General features: G+C 36.8%; 1 pseudogene; it reads left to right on the top strand.

Annotated features, from left to right (window-relative positions):
- Positions 1-22,073, top strand: part of LOC116566049 — a 50,328-nt pseudogene extending 28,255 nt beyond the window's left edge.
- The last annotated feature ends 292 nt before the right edge of the window (positions 22,074-22,365 follow it).

Genomic DNA, 22,365 nt, shown 5'->3' with positions numbered 1-22,365 from the left:
CTTTTTTATTATAACAACTTTGTATGAGATTCAACTGCAAACTTTCTCCGTTAAACATTTGTAAGTGAAATTATCTTGTGCTTGTTGGAAAGAGGTGTTAGTAGGGATGTTGACTATAGTTTTACCACTTCAGAGCTCCCTAATCTATTGCTTTCACCAGCTAATCAAACATAAGTTCTCAATTTCTTTCATCAATGTTTCATATAGTTTTCAATGTCTAGATTCTCCTCCTTGGTTAAATTTATTCCTATGTACTTTATTATTATTTTTGTGTCATTGTAAATGGTGGCCGGGGAGGTGATATATTCCTAGAATTGAAGACTGTAGATGGTGTTAAGGTATCAAAAAAAAAAAAAAAAAAGGCCTCAACTTTCTAAGGTCTTCCCTTTGCCTCAGCCTTCTCTAGCCTTTATTTGAATCTCTCCTTTCCACTTTCCTTTGCCCCTACTGGCTGTAATATGCATAATTTGGATAGTACTCTTAGCAATGTCTCCTCAATATATGACTTAGACTTGAAAAGGTACTTTAGTTTCTTGGTTTCTAGTTTCAAACTGCCCAGAATTCCAGATAACCTTATCATTCTCAGACTTTCTGAAAGTTATTTGAACCTTCACCCAAATTGGTGGTAACCATGTCCACATTTGGCTTTTGCTGCCATCCTCTGAATGGACTTTGCAGTGGGTCTTTGGGGTTTTCTGGATTTTTCTGTCAGAAAGCGCTTTGCCTTCTCTCTACCTTTTCTAGTAGAGTGTCTGGTATTAAGTAGGTCATTTTGCTATTTCTAGTTTGTCTTAACCTACTTTTATTTTGGGGTTCTTGAAATTATCCTTTTACTGTGGCTATGCTTTGTAAAGAAGTTCAGAAGATTTGAGTTTGTATTTCTGACACAGCTACCTTCCCAGAATCCTTTTGTTTATATTTAATTGAAATCTTTCCCCTTGTCTAATTGGTATTCTGCTCACTTCTGCTCTATTGTCATTATTAATTTGACATAAAATTTAATAGTGATTTTAATTATCACCCATCACCTTTCTAACTATCACAGTATTACCAGTAATGTCATCTTTAATAAAATGAAATTCCTGAATCTTGTGACATAAAGAAAATAACCTATATAGTAACTGTTTCCTTCTTGAAGCATATATGTATGTGTGAGGATAATGAATAAGATGTGTGATAATCACCTTGAGCAATTAAAGGAAATATGCAAAGTAAATATAGAGGTAACAGTGTATTTATGTATTTGTTTATTTACACTTTATAGCTTCTTCCTAAAGAAATGTGAGGATATTACATTATAATTATTTTAATTAGATTGCACCTTTTTCTGTTGTTAAATTTGCTAAATTCCTGTGGAACTTGGATTACATAACAAGAGATTAAAATATACAGCCCCTTTTATACTTGATTGACTACTTCCCATTCCTTTCATTTTTTTTCTCATATTTTTCCCTTATGTCCTTTCCCTTTGCTCTTTATAACAATGTTTCTCTCTTTTTCATCCCTCTTTATTTTTCATCTCATTATAAAGGACTTGAATGATACATGATTACAGACACTTCAGTTCTGGTATACTATAAAGTTTAGGAGAATAACAAATGCGTTGGATGACAAAATATGACTTCAAATCTATCCTGATGTTTAAAATTTTTAAAATGAAGTTTAACAGTACTGCATGTGGGAAAGCAAACTGAAACATGAAGCCAACTGTATACAATTTAGGATGAGATTTTAAAGTCTATCAGCAGCAATATTTTAGTCAGCAGTGACTATAATTTTAGTTAACAATAAATGACCACTGAATGGCTAGATACCCTTAGCCTGCAATGATTACAAGGAAAAGTGAAGGGAAAAAGTACTTTTATCTAGAGTGAGATTGATACTCTTTTTTGATGATGCTGTAATTTAAGTAAGATGTTCCTATTTAAGCCTGCATTTTAACAGGGTTTTGTTCCTGCCAGACAGACGTGTTCCAGTTAGAAACATTAGAATGGGAAAAATATTCAGACTCTTTTGAAATGAATCAATGCCCAGGGTTGGAGTTTGAGAAAAAGACGATATGAGAGTTTTCCTCAAATATTGATAGTGTTATTACATGGTAGAATTACACTGAAAACCTAGTGAAGGAATTGGAAAGCATGGGTCAATACGAGAAAGATTTTATTTGAATATGAGACATACTTTTATAAAAATCAGATGAAAAGCAGAGTTGGCTGCTTCAGAAGTGATTAGATAAACCATATTCAGATGAATACTTGGCAAAGATTCTATAGATAATATTCTATAATCTCAAAAATGATTGGATCATATATCCTTTAGAATTTCTTCAAGTTTGAATACCTACAATTTTATGAATGATCCATTTCATTTCCAGAGACATAACAAGTGCCATTTCAACTTAAATTCAAATAAAATACTTAAAAAGAGAATATGTACAAAGTTAAAATTTGCAACTAATTCTAAAAAGTATTAAAAGTATTTAGTCCCTATTTACACTGTACTCTCATGAGAGAATTAAAACTAAAATAGAAATCCTAATAATAATAAAAAAAAATGCTATATGTAGTTTGAAATTTACAGGACTGAACTGTTACTATGTCATGGATTTTATTGCCAAGAAAATAAATCCTGAATTGGCATAAATTGATTTCAGTAGCATCATAAAATTTTACACTTCCAAAATATAACAAAATCACCAAAAATAACTTACAAAACAACTATAAGCCCTATACCTAAAGACAACACTAGCAAAGAGAATGACAATATGAAGCAAAGAATATAATCCAGTTGTAATAAACTATAAAAATTATTGATCTAGACTAAAAACAAATATAAAGAAACATCTGAAACAAAGAGGAAGGTGTTGCATAGATTAATTCTTGTCCTTCCTTCCCCCCAGTAGCTATAACGAAATGTTGGCAAAACTCTTCATGTGTTCAGTAGGAAAGAAAATTGAGTAGATATCGTTTATATTGCAGTTTCCTTTCCCAAAAGAGGAGTACAGAAAGTGATTATTGAAGAGGAAAGAGTGAAGGGAGATAACAAACAAGGGAGCAGAGGTTTTGAGGTGTTTTTTTTTTTTTAATTGAAGTGACGCTTCCAATGACAAACACTAAATTAGGCTCTGGTTCTAGAGCTAGGAGAGTACCCTCCTTTGAGAAAGTGGCTCCTCCTGCTAATGTAAAGAATGGTGGTAGGGCCATTTAGCAAGATTTCAGGAGCCCAGTTTTTCAAATTGCAGCCTCAATTTAGTGTGGTTTCTCCCCCTCCCCCAATTCCCTCATATAAAAGAGTGGATAGAGCAGAAAACATCCAGATCCTTTAAACTGTGTCTTTGAAGAAAAAAACAAAATTATCTCAGATAAGAACAAATTGCACAAAATGCATGGTAATAGCCGGGTATTCATTATAAAAATTACAAGACAACCTAAGTCAAAGGGAAGAAAAAAAATCAACTATGCAAGGACAAATATTTTCATACAGAGGAAAACGAAAAAGACTCACTCTAGAGAAGAAACCTCCCACAATCACTTAATCATACAATGCAACTAAATAACAACATAAAATCCATAAAAGAAGAACTCTGAAACAAGACAAGGTGATAAAACAGTTAGTTGTATGATATGATGAATAATGTCCAAGATCTGATCCCTGAAAATTGTGAATATATAACCTTATATGCCAAGAGATTTTGCAGATGTGATTAAAGTTCAGGAATTCCAGAAAAGGAAATTATCTTGGAAAATATTTATTTATTTTATGAACCCAGTGTAATCACAAAGGTCCTTATGAGGGAAAGATAAAGGAATGAGTTAGATACAGAGGAGGAGGGAGATCTGAAGATGCTATGCTGCTGTTTTTGAAGATGGAGGAGGAGAATACAAGAATTGCAGCAGACCTCTGGAAGTTGGAAATGCAAGGAACATTCTCTGCTATTAGCCCCAGAGGCAGCGCAGCACTGCTGACCCATTTCAAACCTCTGACCTACAGAACTGTAAGAAAATAAATTTGTCTTGTTTTAAACCATTAAATTTGTCATGATTTGTTACAGCAGAAAAAGGAGGCTAATGTAAGTGACATAAGAGCAAAAATTGCAGATCTAATAAACAAATTGAGAACCAAGTAAACAAACTTGTACAAATCAAATGAATGAATAGATTCACTCAAAGATGCTTTACTTTCGAGTAGGAGAAGTAGGAAATAATTCCAATGGATACTCGAAAAAACAACAAAAATTTGGCTGGGCACGGTGGCTCACTGTAATCCCAACAGTTTGGGAGGCCGAGGTGTGTGGATCACAAGGTCAGGAGTTTGAGACCAGCCTGGCCAAGATGGTGAAATCCCATCTTTACTAAAATTACCAAAAAAAAAAAAAAAAAAAAAAGCTGAATGCAGTGGTGGGCCCCTGTAATCCCAACTACTCAGGAGGCTGAGGCAGGAGAATCACTTGAACCTGGGAGGCGGAGGTTGCAGTGAGCCGCGATCGTGCCAGTGAACTCCAGTCTGGTGACAGAGCAAGGACAAAAGTTTAAACAAAAAGAAATAAAGATGGCAAGGAAAAATCAAAATGGGGATATGGTTTACATGAAGAAAATAACTGACTGATATATACAAAATATTGAAAGAAAGACAACATTGTTATTCAATGACCAAGGTCATGTAACTGAGCACAGTCTTGGCTGCTCACTGCTTGCAAAGCCAATAACAAGGATGAAGTGCAGCGTAAAGCTGTGGGGAAGCATCCAGGCTCACACTTCAAGAAACTGGTTCAAAAGTTTGGGCTGAGGGCAGGGGTTTAAAAAGGGGAAGGTTGATATGAGAAGCATGTGGGAGCTGTGCAGGGCTCAGGAGCTGTGTGTCTTGCTCTGATATCTATCTTGGGTTATGGCATATCTGGAGCATGGGCTGGCCCCAACTTGACAGTGGCCAGGCTGTGAATTATCCATCTTGAGGCCTCTTTAAGTCGGGGAGAATTCTGCAGCTAGGCCTTTATGCCTACTTCATTTTAAATTTGCCCCTGTAATTTCTTAACAAGCATATAGTTAGATAAATGTGCATAGGGTACAGGGGTACACAGTGGGAAAGGGAAGAGATTGGATTTTCAAAGTACATTTTAAGGCTATATCAGAAGACAATGGAAAAAAGGGAAAAAAGGTTTCTGCAGTTTGTCTCTAGGCTACATATTGAGACTGGGAAGAAAATAGGAAAGGAAAAGTTTTAAAATGCATTTTAAAGCTAAACTACTCATAACAGGCATAGATAAAAATTCTCAAACATGGAACATAAGTTCTTTTGAAAAATAATTAAGTGAAAATGAAATTCATGGTTTAACTTCTAGGAAAATGGGGAAGACCTCACTTCTATTCCTCCTTTTAAGTACGACTAAAACCACTGTAAATTATCTAAAATAAACACAAGAAGACTTGGAAAGACGGAGAGAAGGAAGACTGGTTAGGGATCTCAGGATCTAAAAACTGACATGGTAAGGTTTCCCAGGATGTTTTGTTTTGCCTCATATAACCCAGACTTAGAGCTAAAGGAGCCAGCAACCCAGAAATGCCGGCAGATGTATTACTGCACTGCCCTCTCTGCCAAAAAAGCCCCAACAAATGCTTGCTTTCCTTAGCTAAAGGACTAGGAATAGGGTAGCTTAGAAAGAAATAAAATTCTTAAATAATAACTGTTCTACTCCAGCCAAGCATCACAGAAAAAACAATGTGGCTCTACATCCTCATGACACTTATGAACCAAGAACCCACCCTATTCATTTTGGAGCTAAGTACCCTAAGACCCCAGACCTCATCAGTAGGTGCCAGAGATGACCAAGTGGAGAAGTAGAGAGCCAGGATCTCATCCCCATCAGTGGTTAGGAGCGTCACCACCCCTACCACCACCACCACCACCACTAGAGTAACAATGACAGCAGAAACTATGCAGGGAGACTATTAACTCCAGAAAAAAAAAAAAAAGAGTCTTACTTGAGATATTAATTTTAAAGAAAAAGAAAAAATGAGTGAAGGAAAAGCCTACATTGTCTGGGCAATGTAGGAGAGTTTGAAAGCGAGACATGAGGTGGAGAGTTGAAAACGAGACATGAGAAAGGAATCTTCTGGACAGATATGGGATGAAATACAAGTGAAGTGCAGGAAAAATGGAGGTGGAAGAGAGGATTTTAAGAAGATGTGGACTACAATTCATATTAATTGAGGAACACAAATAACGGCATTAAGAAATATTTCATTGCCTTGAAAAAAGGTTGAATTGATTACCCAGAAATCTAATTTTTACCATATAAAGGCCACAGAAAAAATATCAATAACACTCAAGAACTAAGGGTGCATTTTCCATTAGCATTTCCTGATTATATCTATAGAGAATGTACTTCAGAAAACCAAAATGACTAAAAAAAAAAAAAAAAAAGTAAGGGCTAGAAGTGGACACTAAATATACATTTTCCACACAACTATAACTAGATGGTAATAAGAGAGACAGTATAAGTATAGTATGTGATGTCTCTATTGTATTAAGTATTTAATAACTGATGATTCTTTGGGAGAAAAGAAGCCCTAATTTGTGTTTACTGATTGCTGTGGTGAAAATACTGTCAGCACAGCCAATGTCAAGCTACCAATTTAAAGAAGCTCCTGATGGTAAAAGATGAGACAATATGAGCATCTACAAAAATAATAACTGTAATAAACCAAAGCATGTTTAACTTCATTAACTCATTATGATACTAAAAAAAAAAAAAAGAACTGTTCTCACCATACACACACTTCACTGAATACCATTAGTGCAAGTGATAAGGAATTAGCCCATTTGGAAAACCTCTCTAAAGAAAAGAAACAAGCATTAATTCTACCTTTTCTATAAACAATACCTTAGAGAAATAAAAAGACAGGTAAGGAGAAGTAAACCTTTATAAAAATATGCCAGTATATATATGAAACAAAAATAATTTAATTAAAATGTAAACATTTTGCAACTTTAAGTGAAATCTGGATCCAAACACTAATCATTAATGGCTGCTGACATCACAGAAAGAGGCAACTTGATGTTAGGTTCCTTGTAAAGGAAGTACAAAATACCTCTTATCAAACAGTCCTGCAAATTCTCAATCTCATCACCAGTTTACAAGAAATACAGGACAAAGAAGAACACATTAAATGATGTCACTGGGATGCAAGCAGTGTATTAAGACTACTAGAAAACCACAAGACAAAAAACACTATTTTCTGTTTATTATTATTATTTGATTTCTTAAATTTTGGGGTACATGTGTAGGATGTGCAGGTTTATTACATAGGTAAACGTGCTATGGTGGTTTGCTGCGTCTATAACCTGTCAGCTAGGTATTAAGCCTACATGATTTATTAAAAATAGACTGTAAGTAGAAAAGTACAGAGTGATGACTATTATTCAAATAGTCTGAAATGATAAATTAACTAATCAAAATGTATGATACTTGTTTGGATCCCAAATGACCAAATATTCTGTAAAAATTAAAAAAAAAAAAAAACAATTGTAGAACAATCAGTTAAGATGTGTCTACTGCCTACATATCTTGTGATATTAGAAGTTATTTTGGTGGAGTGTGATAGGCTATTTTGGTTATGTTTTCAAAAGTAGCTATTTTGTTTTAGACATATATACTAATATATTTATAGATGAAACAATGTGCTCTGGAACTCGTTTCAAAACAATGAAATGGAGAGTGAATGTGTGAGGTTATGGAGAAGGAAATATTTGGCCATGTTTTGTTAACTGTCAAAGCTAGGTGATGGGTATGTAACAGTTAAAAAAAAATTCCCCTAAGTTTGAAATTCTTTGTAATAGAAAATGTTGAAAATATGACCTTGTGGCTATAAAGTGTAAAACTCCAGGACATCACAGTAGATAAAGTATTGTTTATATCTAATAATTCTGAAGAAAATTGAAAACAAGTGTTTCAGCATTAGACCATGTGCTTGTATGACCTCTCAAGGTTCTCTCTAGTCTTGGCTGTACTTCATTTCTTTAGAAAGCAACATATTTTTCAACAATTCTACAGTGCTTTTAAAGATTTTACTATCATGGAACTTTTTATGATGGTGACTTTGTTTTAAATGTGTCTTTATTTTCAATATATCACTGCACTAGAAATAACTACACTTAAGACAACCCACTTTAGGTCACTGAATATACTACTTCTGTCTCAGCTAATGGCTGGGAGATCAATATTATGGCACTAGACAAAAACAATAGATGATTCTAGCTTCCAGGTATTAATAAAGGGTTACTGAACTCATGAGCCTATTATTTAATAGTCACTTTTCATTTTTTCATGTTGAAAGGCAAACTTGCTATAAGATAGAATAGAATGAATTTCTGTCCTCAAGGCTGTGTGTTGCCATATTATTGATTTTATAGAACTTACGGCTATTCCAGAATGAATGTTTCTTAAATGTAAAAAAAAAAAAAAACAACATTCTTTCTATATTTTTTTAGGAAGAAATACTATAATTACTTTGGCTTTATATTTAAATGGCTTTATTAAGTATGGAAACAAAAAGTGAAATTTAAACAAAAGTGAAATGTTAAAAAAATTAAAAAGAACAGTTATGTATTAACTTAACAATAGAATGTTAGCAGTTCCTTTCAAAACCCTTGTGTAAACTTTGCATAAACCCATCACTCTCCCTAACCTCACAGAGGTAACCACTATGCTGAAATTTGCATTTATTCATTTTGTTTTCTTTATTATTTAGTCCAATATGTTCTCATAATATGTTGTCTAGTTTTTCATGCATTGAAACATATATTAATGAACCACACTGTATATTCTTCTACGACTTTCTCCTTTTTAAAGATTATGTTTTTGTTATTTATCCACATTAGTGAGTTTTGCTCAAGTTGATTCATTTCCATGTCATAAAATATCTGAACTTAAAATATACTCCATTTTATTTATCCTCTGTTTTGTTGATATAAATTTGGTTGTTTCTAGTTTTTCCTCTTCTAAACATTTCTATGAGCATTCTTGGTGTGTGAGTATGTATTCACAGATATGCCTGATATACATATATAATAATTTCTCTAAAATATATACTCAAATTTAGAATGACTGCATCAGAGAGTAACTTTTCAGTTTTACAAGACAATGCAAAACTCTGTCCAAGTGCCATAACCAATTTATGATTCCATCAGCAATAAGAGTTCTAATTTCTGCACATCTACATTAGCAGGTGATATCAACAAATCTATGCTAATTTGGGTGTCAGATAGTATGCCACTGTTGCTTTAGTTTACATTTGCCCAATTACTAATATTATTGAGCATCCTTTAATGATATTTGTGTAGGTTGTGTTCATCTTAACTTATCTATGTTTTTTTCACCAGTTTTCTACTTGGTTATTTAAATTTGTTAAAATTTTACTTTAAGTTATGGGATACATGTGCAGAATGTGTAGGTTTGTTATATAGGTATACATGGCCATGGTGGTTTGGTACATCTATCAACCCCGTCATCTAGGTTCTAAGCCCCACATGCATTAGGAATTTGTCCTAATGCTCTCCCTCCCCTTTCACTCCACCACCTAACAGGCCATGGTGTGTGATGTTCTCCTTCTTGTGTCCATGTGTTCTCACTGTTAAACTCCCACATATGAGTGAGAAAATGCAGTCTTTGGTTTTCTGTTCCTGTGTTAGTTTCCTGAGAATTATGTGTTCCAACCTCATCCATATCCCTGCAAAGGACTTGAACTCATTCTTTTTTTATGACTGCATAGTATTCCATGGTATATATGTGCCACATTTTCTATATCCAGTCTATCATTGATGGGCATTTGGGTTGGTTACAAGTCTTTGCTATTGTGAACAGTGCTTCAATAAACATACATGTACATGTGCCTTTACAATAGAACGATTTATATTCCTTTGGGTATACACACAGTAACGGGATTGCTGAGTCAAATAGTATTTCTGGTTTTAGATGTTTGGGGAATTGCCACACTGTCTTCCACAATGGTTGAACTAATTTACACTCCCCCTAAAAGTGTACAAGCATTCCTATTTCTCCACAGCCTCACCAGCATCTGTTGTTTCCTGGCTTTTTAATAATTGCCATTCTACCTGGCATGACATGGTATCTCAATGTGGTTTTGATTTGCATTTCTCTAATGACCAGTGATGATGAGCTTTTTTTTTTTTCTGTTTGTTGGTCCCATAAATGTCTTCTTGTGAGAAGTTTCTGTTCTCACTGATTTCAAAGAAACTTTTTATTTCTGCCTTAATTTCATTAATTACCCAGTAACCATTCAGGAGGAAGTTGTTCAGTTTCCATGTAGTTGTGTGATTTTAAGTGAGTTTCTTAATCTTGATTTCTAATTTGATTGCACTGTGGTCAGAAAGACTGTTTGTTATGATTTATGTTCCTTTGTATTTGCGGAGGAGTGTTTTACTTCCAATTATGTGTTGTATTTTAGAATATGTGCTATGCGGTGCTGAGAAGAATGTATATTCTGTCGATTTGGCGTGAAGCATTCCATAGATGTTTACTAGGTCTGCTTGGTCAGGAGCTGAATTCAAGTCCTAAATATCCTTGTTAATCTTCTGTCTCATTAATCTAATATTGACAGTGGGGTGTGAAAGTCACCCACTATTATTCTGTGGGAGTCTAAGTCTCTTTGTAGGTCTCTTATAATTTGTTTTATGAATCTGGGTGCTCCTGTATTGCATATATATTTGGGATAGTTAGCTCTTCTTGTTGAATTGATCCCTTTACCATTATATAATGCCTTTATTTGTGTTTTTTGGTCGTGGTTGGTTTAAAATCTCTTTTACCATAAACTTGCTTGTTTTTTTTTTTTCCTTTCCATTTGCTTGGTAAATCTTCCTCTATCTCTTTATTTTGAGCCTACGTGTGTCTTTGCACTTGAGATGGGTCTCTGGCATACAGCACATTGATGAGGCCAAGATGGTTGAATAGAAACAGCTGTGGTCTGCAGTTCCCAGAGAGACCAATGCAGAAGGTGGGTGATTTCTGCATTTTCAAATAAGGTGCCCAGTTCATCTAATTGGGACTGTTTAGGCAGTGAGTGCAGCCCACGGAGGGCAAATAAAAGCAAGGTCGGGCGTTGCCCCACCTGGGAAGTGCAAGGATATGGGACCTCCCTCCTTAAGCCAAGTGAAGCTGTGAGAGATTGTGCTACCTGGCCAGGTTACTATGCTTTTCTCATGGTTTCTGCAATCTGCAGATCAGGAGATTCCCTTGTGTGCCTACACACCGGTGCCCTGGGGTTCAAGCACAAAACTGGGTGACTGGGCAGACACCGAGCTAGTTGCAGGAGCATTTTTTCACACCCCAGTGGTACCTTTAACCTTAGAGAGAAAGAGCTGTTCACTTCCCTGGAAAGGGAGCTGAGGCCAGGGAGCCAAGAGGTCTCACTCAGTGGGTCCCACTCCCATGGAGCCCTGCAAGCTGAGAACGACTGGCTTGAAATTCTTGCTGCCAGCACAGCAGTCTGAAGTCGACCTGGGATGATTGAGCTTGGTCGAGGAAGAGGGTCTGCCATTACTGAGGCTTTTAGTAGGAGGGTTTCCCCAACGGTGCTAAGGAGGCTGGGAGGTCTCGGCTGGGCATTGCAAAGCTGCTGTGGCCAGAGTGTTCTCTTGATTCCTTCTCACTGGGCAGGGCACCTCTGAAGGAAAGGTAACAGTTCCAGTCAGGGACCTTCAGACAAAACCCCCATCTCTCTGGGACAGAGCACCTGGAGGAAGGGGTGGCTGTGGGCACAACTTCAGCAGATTTAATCCTTGCTGCCTGCCAGCTCTGAAGAGAGCACCTGATTCTGATAAGAGGGATTCTCCTAGCATAGCACACCATCTTTACTAAGGAACAGACTGCCTCCTCAAGTGCGTCCATGACCTCCATGACTCCTGACTGGGAGAAACCTCCCAATAGAGGTTGACAAACACCTCATACAGGAGAACTCCAGCTGGCATCAGGCTGGTGCCCATCTGGGGCAAAGCTTCCAGAAGAAGAAGCAGGAAGCAATCTTTGCTGTTCTGCAGGCTCTAATAGTGACACCCAGGTGAACAGGGTCTGTAGTGGACCTCCAGCAAACTGCAGCAGAGCTGCAGAGGAGAGGCCTGACAGAAGAAAAACTAACAGAAAGCAACAACATCGACATCAACATCAAATAAAAGACCCCCCACATAAATACCCTATCCAAAGGTCATCTGCCTCAAAGATCAAAGGTAGATAAATCCATGAAGATGAGGAAAAACCAGCACAAAAATGCTGAAAATTCCAAAAAGCAGAAAATTCCAAAAAGCAGAATGCCTCTTCTCCTCCAAATGATCACAACTCCTCTCTAGCAAGGGCACAAAAATGAGAAGAGAATAAGATTGAAGAATTGACAGAAGTAGGCTTCAGAAGGTGAGTAATAACAAACTCATCTAAGCTAAAGAAGCATGTTCTAATCCAACGCGAGGAAGCTAAGAACCTTGATAAAAGGTTATAGGAACTGATAATTGGAATAACCAGCACGAGAACTTTGTGAAGCAGACACATAGGTATCAATAGTTGAATCGATCAAGCAGAAGAAAAGATATCAGAGATTGAAGATCAACTTACTGAAATAAGGCATGCAGATAAGATTAAAGAAAAAGGAAAGAAAAAGAATGAACAAAACCTCCAAGAATTACGGGACTATGTGAAAAGACCAAACCTATGATTGATTGGTGTACCTGAAAGTGATGGGAAGCACGGAATCAAGGTGTAAAACAAACTTCAGGATGTTATCCAAGAGAACTTCCTCAACCTAGCAAGACAGGCCAACACTCAAATTCAAGAAATAAAGAAAACACCACAAAGATACTCCTCGAGAAGAGCAAACCTAAGACACATAATCATATTCTCCAAGGTTGAAATGAAGGAAAAATTGTTAAGGGCAGCTAGGGAGAAATGTCAGGTTACCTACAAAGGGAAGTCCATCAGACTAACAACAGATATCTCTTCAGAAACTCTATAAGCCAAAAGAGAGTGGGGGCCAATATTCAATCTTCTTAAAGAATTTTAAACCTAGAATTTTGTATTCATTCCAACTAAACTTCATAAGTGAAGAAGAAATAAAACCCTTTACAGACAAACAGATGCTGAAGGATTTTGTCATCACCAGGCCTGCCTTATAAGAGTTCCTGACAGAAACACTAAATATGGGCCACTGCAAAAACACACCAAAATATAAAGGCCAATGACACTATGAAGAAATTGCATCAACTAATGTGCAAAATAACCAGCTAGCATCATGATGACAGGATCAAATTCACACATAACAATATTAACCCTAAATGTAAACAGGCTAAATGCCCCTTTTAACTTTTTACTTTTAGTCTTTTCATAAAAAGACTGGGCACTATTTCACTATCAGTTCATGAGTTATAAATACTTTATCTCAGCTTGAGATTTATGCTTTCAATAACATCTTTTTACAAAGAGGATTTCTTAATTTTAAGTGGTTTATCAGTCTTTTCCTTTTTTCATTGTGTACTTTTTGTATTAGATTAAGAAACTTTCTTAACTGAAGGTCATACAGATATTATATACTGCCTTCTAAAAGTCTTAAAATATTGCTTATTATATTTGTGTTTAAATATTCTGGAAATTGATTTTGTTTAAGGTGTCAAATTTTCATACTTAGTTTTATTGTTTGTCTATATCACCATACCTATTAATATATCTTAGTGTCTTAATTACTGCACTTTTAAAATAAAATCTTTGCCCTTATAGGACAGTGCCGCAATTTGCTCTTATCCTTTCAGGAGTGTTCTGGAACTTCTTGGCTCTTACTATATCATAAAAAATTAAAACAAAAGACCAAAGAAATCTAAAACAAATCTAACTATGGTGACATTTTGATCAGTATTCTGTTGCCTTTATAGAACAATGTGAAAAGAATTGGTATCTAAACTATATTAACATGTCCATGAACATGGTATATTTTCCTTTTATTTAAGTGTTTTAAAATGTCTTCAATATATTTTCATTTTTTCACAAATTTCATGCATTTCTATAGTTACATTTATCATTTATTCCTAGGTACTTACATTTCTTTATAATTACAGATGGTTTATTTATTCTATTTTATTTTTTTGAGATGAAGTCTCACTCTTTCACCCAGGCTGTAGTGCAGTGGCATGATCTTGGCTCACTGTAACCTCTGCCTCCCAGGCTCAAGCAATTCTCCCGTCTCAGCCTTCTGAGCAGCCAGGATTACAGGCACACGCCACTGTATCTGGCCAGTTTACTTTATTTTAATCACTTGTTCTGTTCTATATATTCATTTTTGATTATGGTAATAGAATTAATTAAACAAATTTGGAATATAAAAACTTGAATTATGTTATGAGTTATAGTAATTATCCATGGATTTTTCAATTCTCTATAATGTTACTTTTCTCCCACATGCTGATTTTATTCTTTGTTTCTAATCCGTATATCTTTTATTTTCTTATTTATCTTTCCTCACTAGTACTTTCATCACAGTGTTTAAGAATAGCAATGAGAGTAAATGTCTTTGTCTTAGTTCTGTTCTTAGAGTATACTTTAACTCATTGCTGTTAAGTATAATAATTGCCATAGGTTTTACATCAATTCCCTTCTTTAAAGTATTCCCTTCTGTTGCTCATTTGCTAATAATAAGGCCTAAATGATATATTTTATATCATGTTTTTCTGGCATCTATTGAGATGAGTTTATGATATGTTTTTATTGCCAATATCTTGTTTAACGAGTTTTTCCTCTGCAATACTAAATGTGTATTTCATATATTTATTAGACTATTTGTTTCTTATATTGCTCCAACTCCTTCTGCTTTTAAGACTGGAATAGCAGTATCACAAATTATGTTGGGCAGTTTCTTCTTTCCTATTTTCTGGGCAATTTTGTATAAGCTTGGATTTACCTAATCTATAAATGTTATTTGGAGTACAAAGATAAAACTATTCGATTTTAGCATTTTGCTTATAAAAATATTTTAATTACTTGTCAATTATTTAAGTGGTTAAAAACATTTAACTTACCTATTATTGATGAAAATATTGTATATCAGTTTTAAATGTGAGCGGGGGCAAAGACAATATCTGACTCATATATACGATTCTAATGTTTTAATTTCTTTTTTTTTGGCTTAGTAATGAAGCTACTACATTTCATAGTCTTTCACATTTAACTTGCAAATAAAATATTCTAATTATAATGTGCATTTTCAAATATATTTCTCTTTTTCTGTCTCGTGAGATGTTATGTAATCAAAATTAATACTAAATTACATGAAACACTTCACAGTAGAACAAAATTAAATATAAAAATATGTTTTTTATAAAACTGTAAAATCATTGAGCAGGAAATTCATTTTGTTGAAGGTGAAACTGAGGCATGTAATACAAAGCAAAATAATATTTCAGCTGAAGATTACAGAGGTTAGTATATGTAACTTTGAGTGGAAAATCTGTAAGTTAAAACCGAAGGGAAAAGTCTTTGCCCTGTCAACATCTGCAGCATGATAACCAGGAAGCTATGGCACACTAGAACAGATATTACTGGTGTCTTTTCTGTGTCAGAGTACAGAGCCTTGACTTCAAACCTCTAGCACCTGCGTTTTTTTTTTTTTTCCCTATAGGTTTTCCTATAGTACATTTGAGCCTTTGCAATCCATTTGACAAGCTAGTAGTGCCTAGAGCTTAAGGCTTTCTTTCCTTCCTGAGGTCTTCAGCTAATGGTTGTTTGTGTGTAAATGCACAAGATCCTTCTTCTCTCTGATGGAGTATCTCTGAGATAAAACATTGAATAGGGGCCCCCACAATTCTCCAGTGGAATTAAGCTATGCTTCTGTGCTTGATAACTTGACTGATGCACCTACTTTATTGACTGCCTTCCCCTTCCTATCTCATTTTTTTACTCTCCTACCTGTGGTTCCTAGAATGTCTTTCAAATAAAACAATTAAACTTGAATGCTTTTTTGCTCCATCAGTTTATCGGGAAACACACAAAGGCAGGAGTTATCCTAGGACACAGAACTCAGGATGGATTTCTGTAATTGAATAACTTGCTGACAAAATGGCAATGCAAATTCCACTGCTGGTGGTAAGTTGGGTGATGATAACCTCTAGCATGTTTTTGCATCACAGTTACAAAAACATCCACCTACTCATTCTAAAAAATGGAGCCTTTCTATTGTTTTGTACTCAATTTTATCTTGACATCTATGGGTAAAGTCTGTCGTACACCTGTGTTTCTCAAGGAGCTAGCACACTTCATGCATTTATCATCATTCCAAAAATGTCAAAGGCATATCTTTTTTACTGCCTATCTTAAATACAATGGTACAATTCTGATGGGTCATTTTAGCCTCTATGTGTTGCCTATTACCTGCTTCCTAATATTCTCATATGGAGCTCACTTACTACTAAAAACTTCTTATCTTAGTGAATATTCTTGTCACTAAATTGGACACTACCACTTCTAAACAAATTTTACACACCCTCTCATTATTACCAACATTTTGTCATTCTGAAGGTTTTGTTTCAAATTTATACTCTACTGTTTTATTTTATAGTTTCTCATAATAACTTAAAATAATCCATCAGGAGTTAGCAGTAATGCCAAGAAAGATTAAGAATAATGAGTTTTTCTCTTTTTGACTGAAGTATAGTGTTTTAGATAATGAAATTATGGATGTTTATCCACTTAAAATAATATTTAAGATCATTTTATTATTAGGCAAATTCTCATATCCCTTGCTTCACTCTTATCTCCACTAAATTGATGGGATTAATCTTATCAGTTTTGTGGTTTTGTTTTAAAATTCATCTTTCTTGGATTAATAGCCACTGAATTCTGAGTTGTATGTTTCAGTTTCTTAGTGACGTTCAGATCAGGGAAGACTGGTAATGAAATTAAATAAATAATTTATCCTTTCTTTTATTTATTTGCATATTTATTTTTGCATGGTATGTAATAATCAAATCCTCAGCCAAATCCTGCAGATGTGGATAATTTTTCTACAGTTTATATTCCCACAGTCTAAAAGGCAGGGGACAATTTGTAAACAGATAATTGGAGTATAGTGTGTTAGATACTAAGGGAGAAAACTATCACATTGCTTACTGTCCCCATTAGAAGCTCTCTATCAATCCCAGAGATTGAAAATGGGATATATTAATAATTTATTTTCTGTGATAATACTTCTTCTCACACTCAGGGTTTCTGAATGTTTCATTCATTGCATTTCTCTTTCCTTCTACAATTTCTCTTTCTGGCACAACCACATGCTAATAAGCACAGGTTCACACACAAAACTGGAGAGGAGAGAGGCATTTTTTCTGAAGGTGTATTTAATGTCATGTCTTGTGAAATGGTTTCTAGAGCACATCTCTCTTCTTTTCCATCCTTTGAGGTCATTTGTGTTCATTCACCCTGCTTCTTCACCTGGCTTATTACCTATAGATACTGAGTATAGAAGTCTACTGGTAATGACATTAGTTTTAGAATCCTGACAACTAATTGGGAGTATAATAACCTTGGGTGAATTACATAATCATACTGAGCATTTATTCATGTGTAAAAGGAGCTAATGCCTATTATTCGGCACTGATACGAAATTAAGTGACTATGTAGAGATTAGCATCTTGTAAACAGTGGACACTATGGAGTTACCATGCTATTCTTTTTCTGCTATTTAATGGACTTACCAAAACAACTAAACAACTTTAAAATGTATATTGGGATTTGGAGTGCATACATTGGTTTACAACTCAGTTGGATTACTTTAGAAATAATAATAATGGTAGTAACGTAATAAAAATAAAACTGACTAGGGAAATATCAGAAAACTTCTCAACACATGAGGAAATAAAAATAAACGAACCACACGGTAACAATAAAAAATGACTGGGTTTCATAAGTTTGAAATATATGTAGTTCTCCTTCCTTCTGGAGAGGGTCAGCATATGACAAAGATTTTTAGCATTATTATGGATTAGTAACGTGCTATTATTACTAACTTAGGCCTTAGTCTTAACTTATCATACATGTTAAATGTGCTGTTGAGCACAAGAACATACAGCAGAAGCTCTGGGGAAATCTAAACAGACAGCAGCACAACCATTTGCCTTTAGGAGAATGCAGGGATAATTCAAAGAAAGCTCACTAGAAGAAGGAAAGCTTGGGGAGTCATTTGAAGATGGAGATGCAGGCAACTCTTCAAAGAAATACAGATAAATTATGCCATGTGAGAAAATATAGCCAAAAAAAAAAAAAAAAAAAACTAAGAGGAAAAAATGAAGGAAGACAGAAGAAAGACATGAAAGAGAAGATACACAAAGGGAACAAATGGTGAATTGATTTTTTCTGATTCTCTGCTCAAAGCTGATAAGTAAAATAATGTTGCCTTGAAATTTTGAAACAACTTTTGTACACCCAAACTTCTAATCCCTATGGAGTTTTACTAAAGCGGAAAAAAAAAAAAAAAAAAAAAAAGATAAGTATCATATCATTTACTGGTACTTTATTTCTATGGAAGCTATGAGAAAACAGTTGAAATTTGAGCAGATAAAGAATCTGAGACTCAAGAATTCGACAAATATTTGTTATTTCCCTACTCTTCATCTTATTATCATTTCTGGTGGTAGGAATGCACCTGATTAAGAGCTAATTCGTGTCTTCAAGCTCACCATCTTCTGAAGCAGACATTCCAGTAAACCCATTTATTAAATATCACATTATATGTCCAACATGGGAAGTGAGAACAATGTGATATAGAGAAGAGGAGATTATTTGTTCCATTGGAGCCCTTTGGAAACTTTCCTGAGGATATAAAACATAAATTTTGTTTTCATACATTTTATGGAATTGACTGCAAAATGTTTGTGAGAGTCTCAAGGCAGAGGAAACAACATGAGCAAAATTGCAATGAAAGAACCAGCATAGAACTCTTCTCATCTCCAGGAAATCACTGGCATGAAAAAATAGAGAACTGATGCTGCCAGATGGTTTTGTTATTACTAGAGCCTGAATTGGGAGACAGGGGTAAGTATTAGGATACAAAAGGCTTTTTATGCAGCCATAAGGAGATTGGACAGGAAGGAGATTCTGTAGACTAAGTGTCAAAAATAAAAATTCTATAGATAATGTCTTTCTCTTGTCCATATTGAATCAATATAAAAAGTTAGGGATTTCATTAAAAACACATATTTGCCTTTTTTTTTTTTAAACAAAACTTTCCGGCAGCATCAATTCTCTATTTTTCATGACAGTAATTTCCAGGAGATGAGACTTTTACTTGGGGTATATATTCTATGCAGTGCATTTGTGTCCAACCCTTACACAAAGTTTACATATGCACTTGCACCTGACTAACATTTGTTTTTATCTGACCTGAGTAGGCCCTTGACCTTGGTAGTGCTACTCTTGCTATTGGTTTCAACATGAAACTATTAATGGATTTTAAACTGTGCCATGACATCTTCCACTTGGTGATGATAAAGACTAGAGTCTTAAGAAGGTCAGAATAAGAAAAAGAAGCAGGAAGAACATTTAGAAGGTTGTAATCACCAATGAGAGGCCTAACTGCAACAGTTATCATATTGAGCAAGTTTCTGTCATTTGGTGAATGTGAGGAAAAGAGAGGAATCTGGGATGACCATCTGTTTTATGGATTGGATGACTAGGCTGATGATGAGACCTGTGACTAAGGTAGGAAACAAGGAGAGAATTGAAGGAGACAGGTAAATGTGTTCAATTTTGGACAAGATGAGGACCTGGTAATATTCCAGGGGTCAGGTAAGCAGCAAAGTGAATATATTAGAAGCTAAATCAGAAGCTCATTGGAAAGGCAAATGCTAGGAGTATGGTTTGGGGGATTATTATTATTTAGGTGGTATGTGAACCCAGGAAAACAGGTGATGTCTTGAAAATAACAGTACAGCAAGGAAAAATCCTAAAAAAATGAGAAATGAAAAACAGAAAGAAGTCAATGACAAGTCCATGAAAAAGTGATAAACAAGGCGTCAAAAGAGAATTTAAAAATGAGAAAAAGTAAAAAGTATCCCTTACCATATGAGTCCATTTGTTTACTGAGTTTATCCAGCAGGAGTTTGGATAACAAGGGATAGGTACCTTTAGTTTCAGAGAATCCCAGGGGGTAAGGAATTTTAGGCAGTGAGTGTTCACAGTGTCAAAGTCAATAGATTGACCCGATTAAACAAGAGTTGAAATGTATTCATATAAAAATTCTGATTTTTGTTTGAGTAGTTTCAGCGTAGTGGAGGCAAAAGCAAGTATCAAGGTATATAGCGTCAGTAAGATTAACTACTTTTAAGAAGCTTGACCCAGAAGAAAAGGGAAGCAATAGAGTACTATCAAGAGTTGGATGCAAGACATAGAAGAGGAGTTTACAATGGCTGAGGCTTGACTATTCTCTTCATGTATCTCTGATGATATACCTACAGAAATGTTTTGCATGTATTTGAAAATATGAAAACCAGAGTATTCTAAATATAGTCAGGGGAAAACCATTATCATTGTGGTTATTTTTTATCCAAGAAATTTTGTTTGTAATTCAAACACCCTTTGACCAAGATAGTATTCTCTCAACATATCTTTAATGTCAGAGAAGTCCCTGTCTCTAAAGGCAACATGTTATGTTCTAAAGCAATTTTAATTTACCTCATTTTCTTGTCTTCTTAATTCAAAATCTAGTTCTCACGCTTCCATGTGCAGTCTAGTGAACTTTCTCCCTCAGTCTGCAGGCTGGCATAGAAGGGTCTCGAAAAAAACAAAAAGCGGCTCCGGCTACCCTGGGGGACTAGGTGCTGGAGGGCTACCTGTATTTCCGGCGTGCCCCCCAGCTCGTACCCGTATTCCTACCCGGCGGCAACCAAGGGCAGCACCAGGGTTGGGGGGGAATTGCCTCCCCACCTCCTTGTCCTCTTCCCCCTTCTCGGTGGGCACAACCTCATTTTCCTTCCCGGCCTGCGGGCAGCTGACAGTCGCCGAATACTTCGACACCTACCAGCAGGCGCACTGCATGGCCCTCCTGGCGCAGGTGAGGTCGAGCTTCGGGCCCCACGCCCGCATGGCCCGCAGCTGCGACGTGCTGGTGCAGGTGAGCGGGCGCGTCGGCGCCGCGGCGCAGTGCTCGCTGGGGCGGCTCACGCTGCGGCGCCCCTGGCCCCCTCCCCTAATTCCCTGGTCGGCCCTGCGCCGAGGACACAACCGGCGGTGGCTCTTCCTCTCAGCAGCCGGCCCCTTGGGGCCCGGAGCAGGGCAGCCCCCAGAGGGCGCCCCACCGCCTCTGCGCTTCCCGCGCACCGTCGCCAAGTACTCGCCCGTGGCGTCCTGCCGCGTCACCGCCATAATTCCTGAAGGGGCCCGGCGCCTCGGCGGGGGAGCAGAGGTCCGGGACGTAAGACGGAGAGCGGGTGCCGCCGCTCGCGCGGCTTCAAGGCCCAGAGGAGAGAGAGTCATCGGCGATGGAGGTGCCCCGACGGCAGCAGTCCGAGGGCGATGACGGCGAGGCCCAGGCCGCGGTCCCGGCGAGCTGGGAGCAGCTGGCAGCTGGCCCCAGGCTGCCGCTGCGGGAGGCCCAGGGGGCTAGGCGGCTCCGCGGTCGATGCTAAGGAGCCTGAGGCAGACTCTGCCGGCGGGGAGGGCCCGAGACACAGCGACGGACGGGAGAGGTCGTCACCACGGAGCCGGGTAAGGAGCGGCTGCGCTTCCAGTCCTTAGAGCAGAAATATGGCCATTACCACTGCAAGGACTGCACATCCGATGGGAGAGTGCTTATGTGTGGTGTGAACAGGGAACTAACAAGGTTTACTCCAAAGAGTTTTGCAGAACTTGTCAGTAGTCCTACAACCCTTACCGAGTGGTGGATATCACTTGTCAAAACTGTTAACAAACTACATGTTCTTGCCTAGTAAAACTTCGCCACGTGGACCCTAAACGGATCCATCATCAAGATTTGCGCCGGAGATACAAAGGCAAACGCCTGTCCTGTGACAGCACTTTCTGCTTCAAATACATCATTTAAGTGACAGTGCTGCTGTGTGTGTGCTGATGGAGCAGATGAGTGAGCTTTTCCGTGCCTCTGCTCCTTTTCTATGCCCCTCCTCCTCTCCACCTCTCCTTTCTCAAAATACTTCGTGAAAGACACTGTATTCTGAAAAAGCCTTCAAATAAAGGTATTGCAACACACACACACACACACACACACACACACACACACAGAGAGAGAGAGAGTCCTAGTTCTGCTCTTGGGAGCAGGGTCCTAATTCTGCTCTTGGGAGCTACACAGGGTAAGACTATTTTGTCTTTCATAAAAA

This window comes from Sapajus apella, unplaced genomic scaffold (genome assembly GCF_009761245.1).
Source record: "Sapajus apella isolate SASKATOON/1434 unplaced genomic scaffold, GSC_monkey_1.0 scaffold42, whole genome shotgun sequence".
NCBI classification, from domain to species: domain Eukaryota; kingdom Metazoa; phylum Chordata; class Mammalia; order Primates; family Cebidae; genus Sapajus; species Sapajus apella.
The sequence above is the reverse complement of the archived record's forward strand: the minus strand, read 5'-3'. Positions and strand labels throughout refer to the sequence as shown.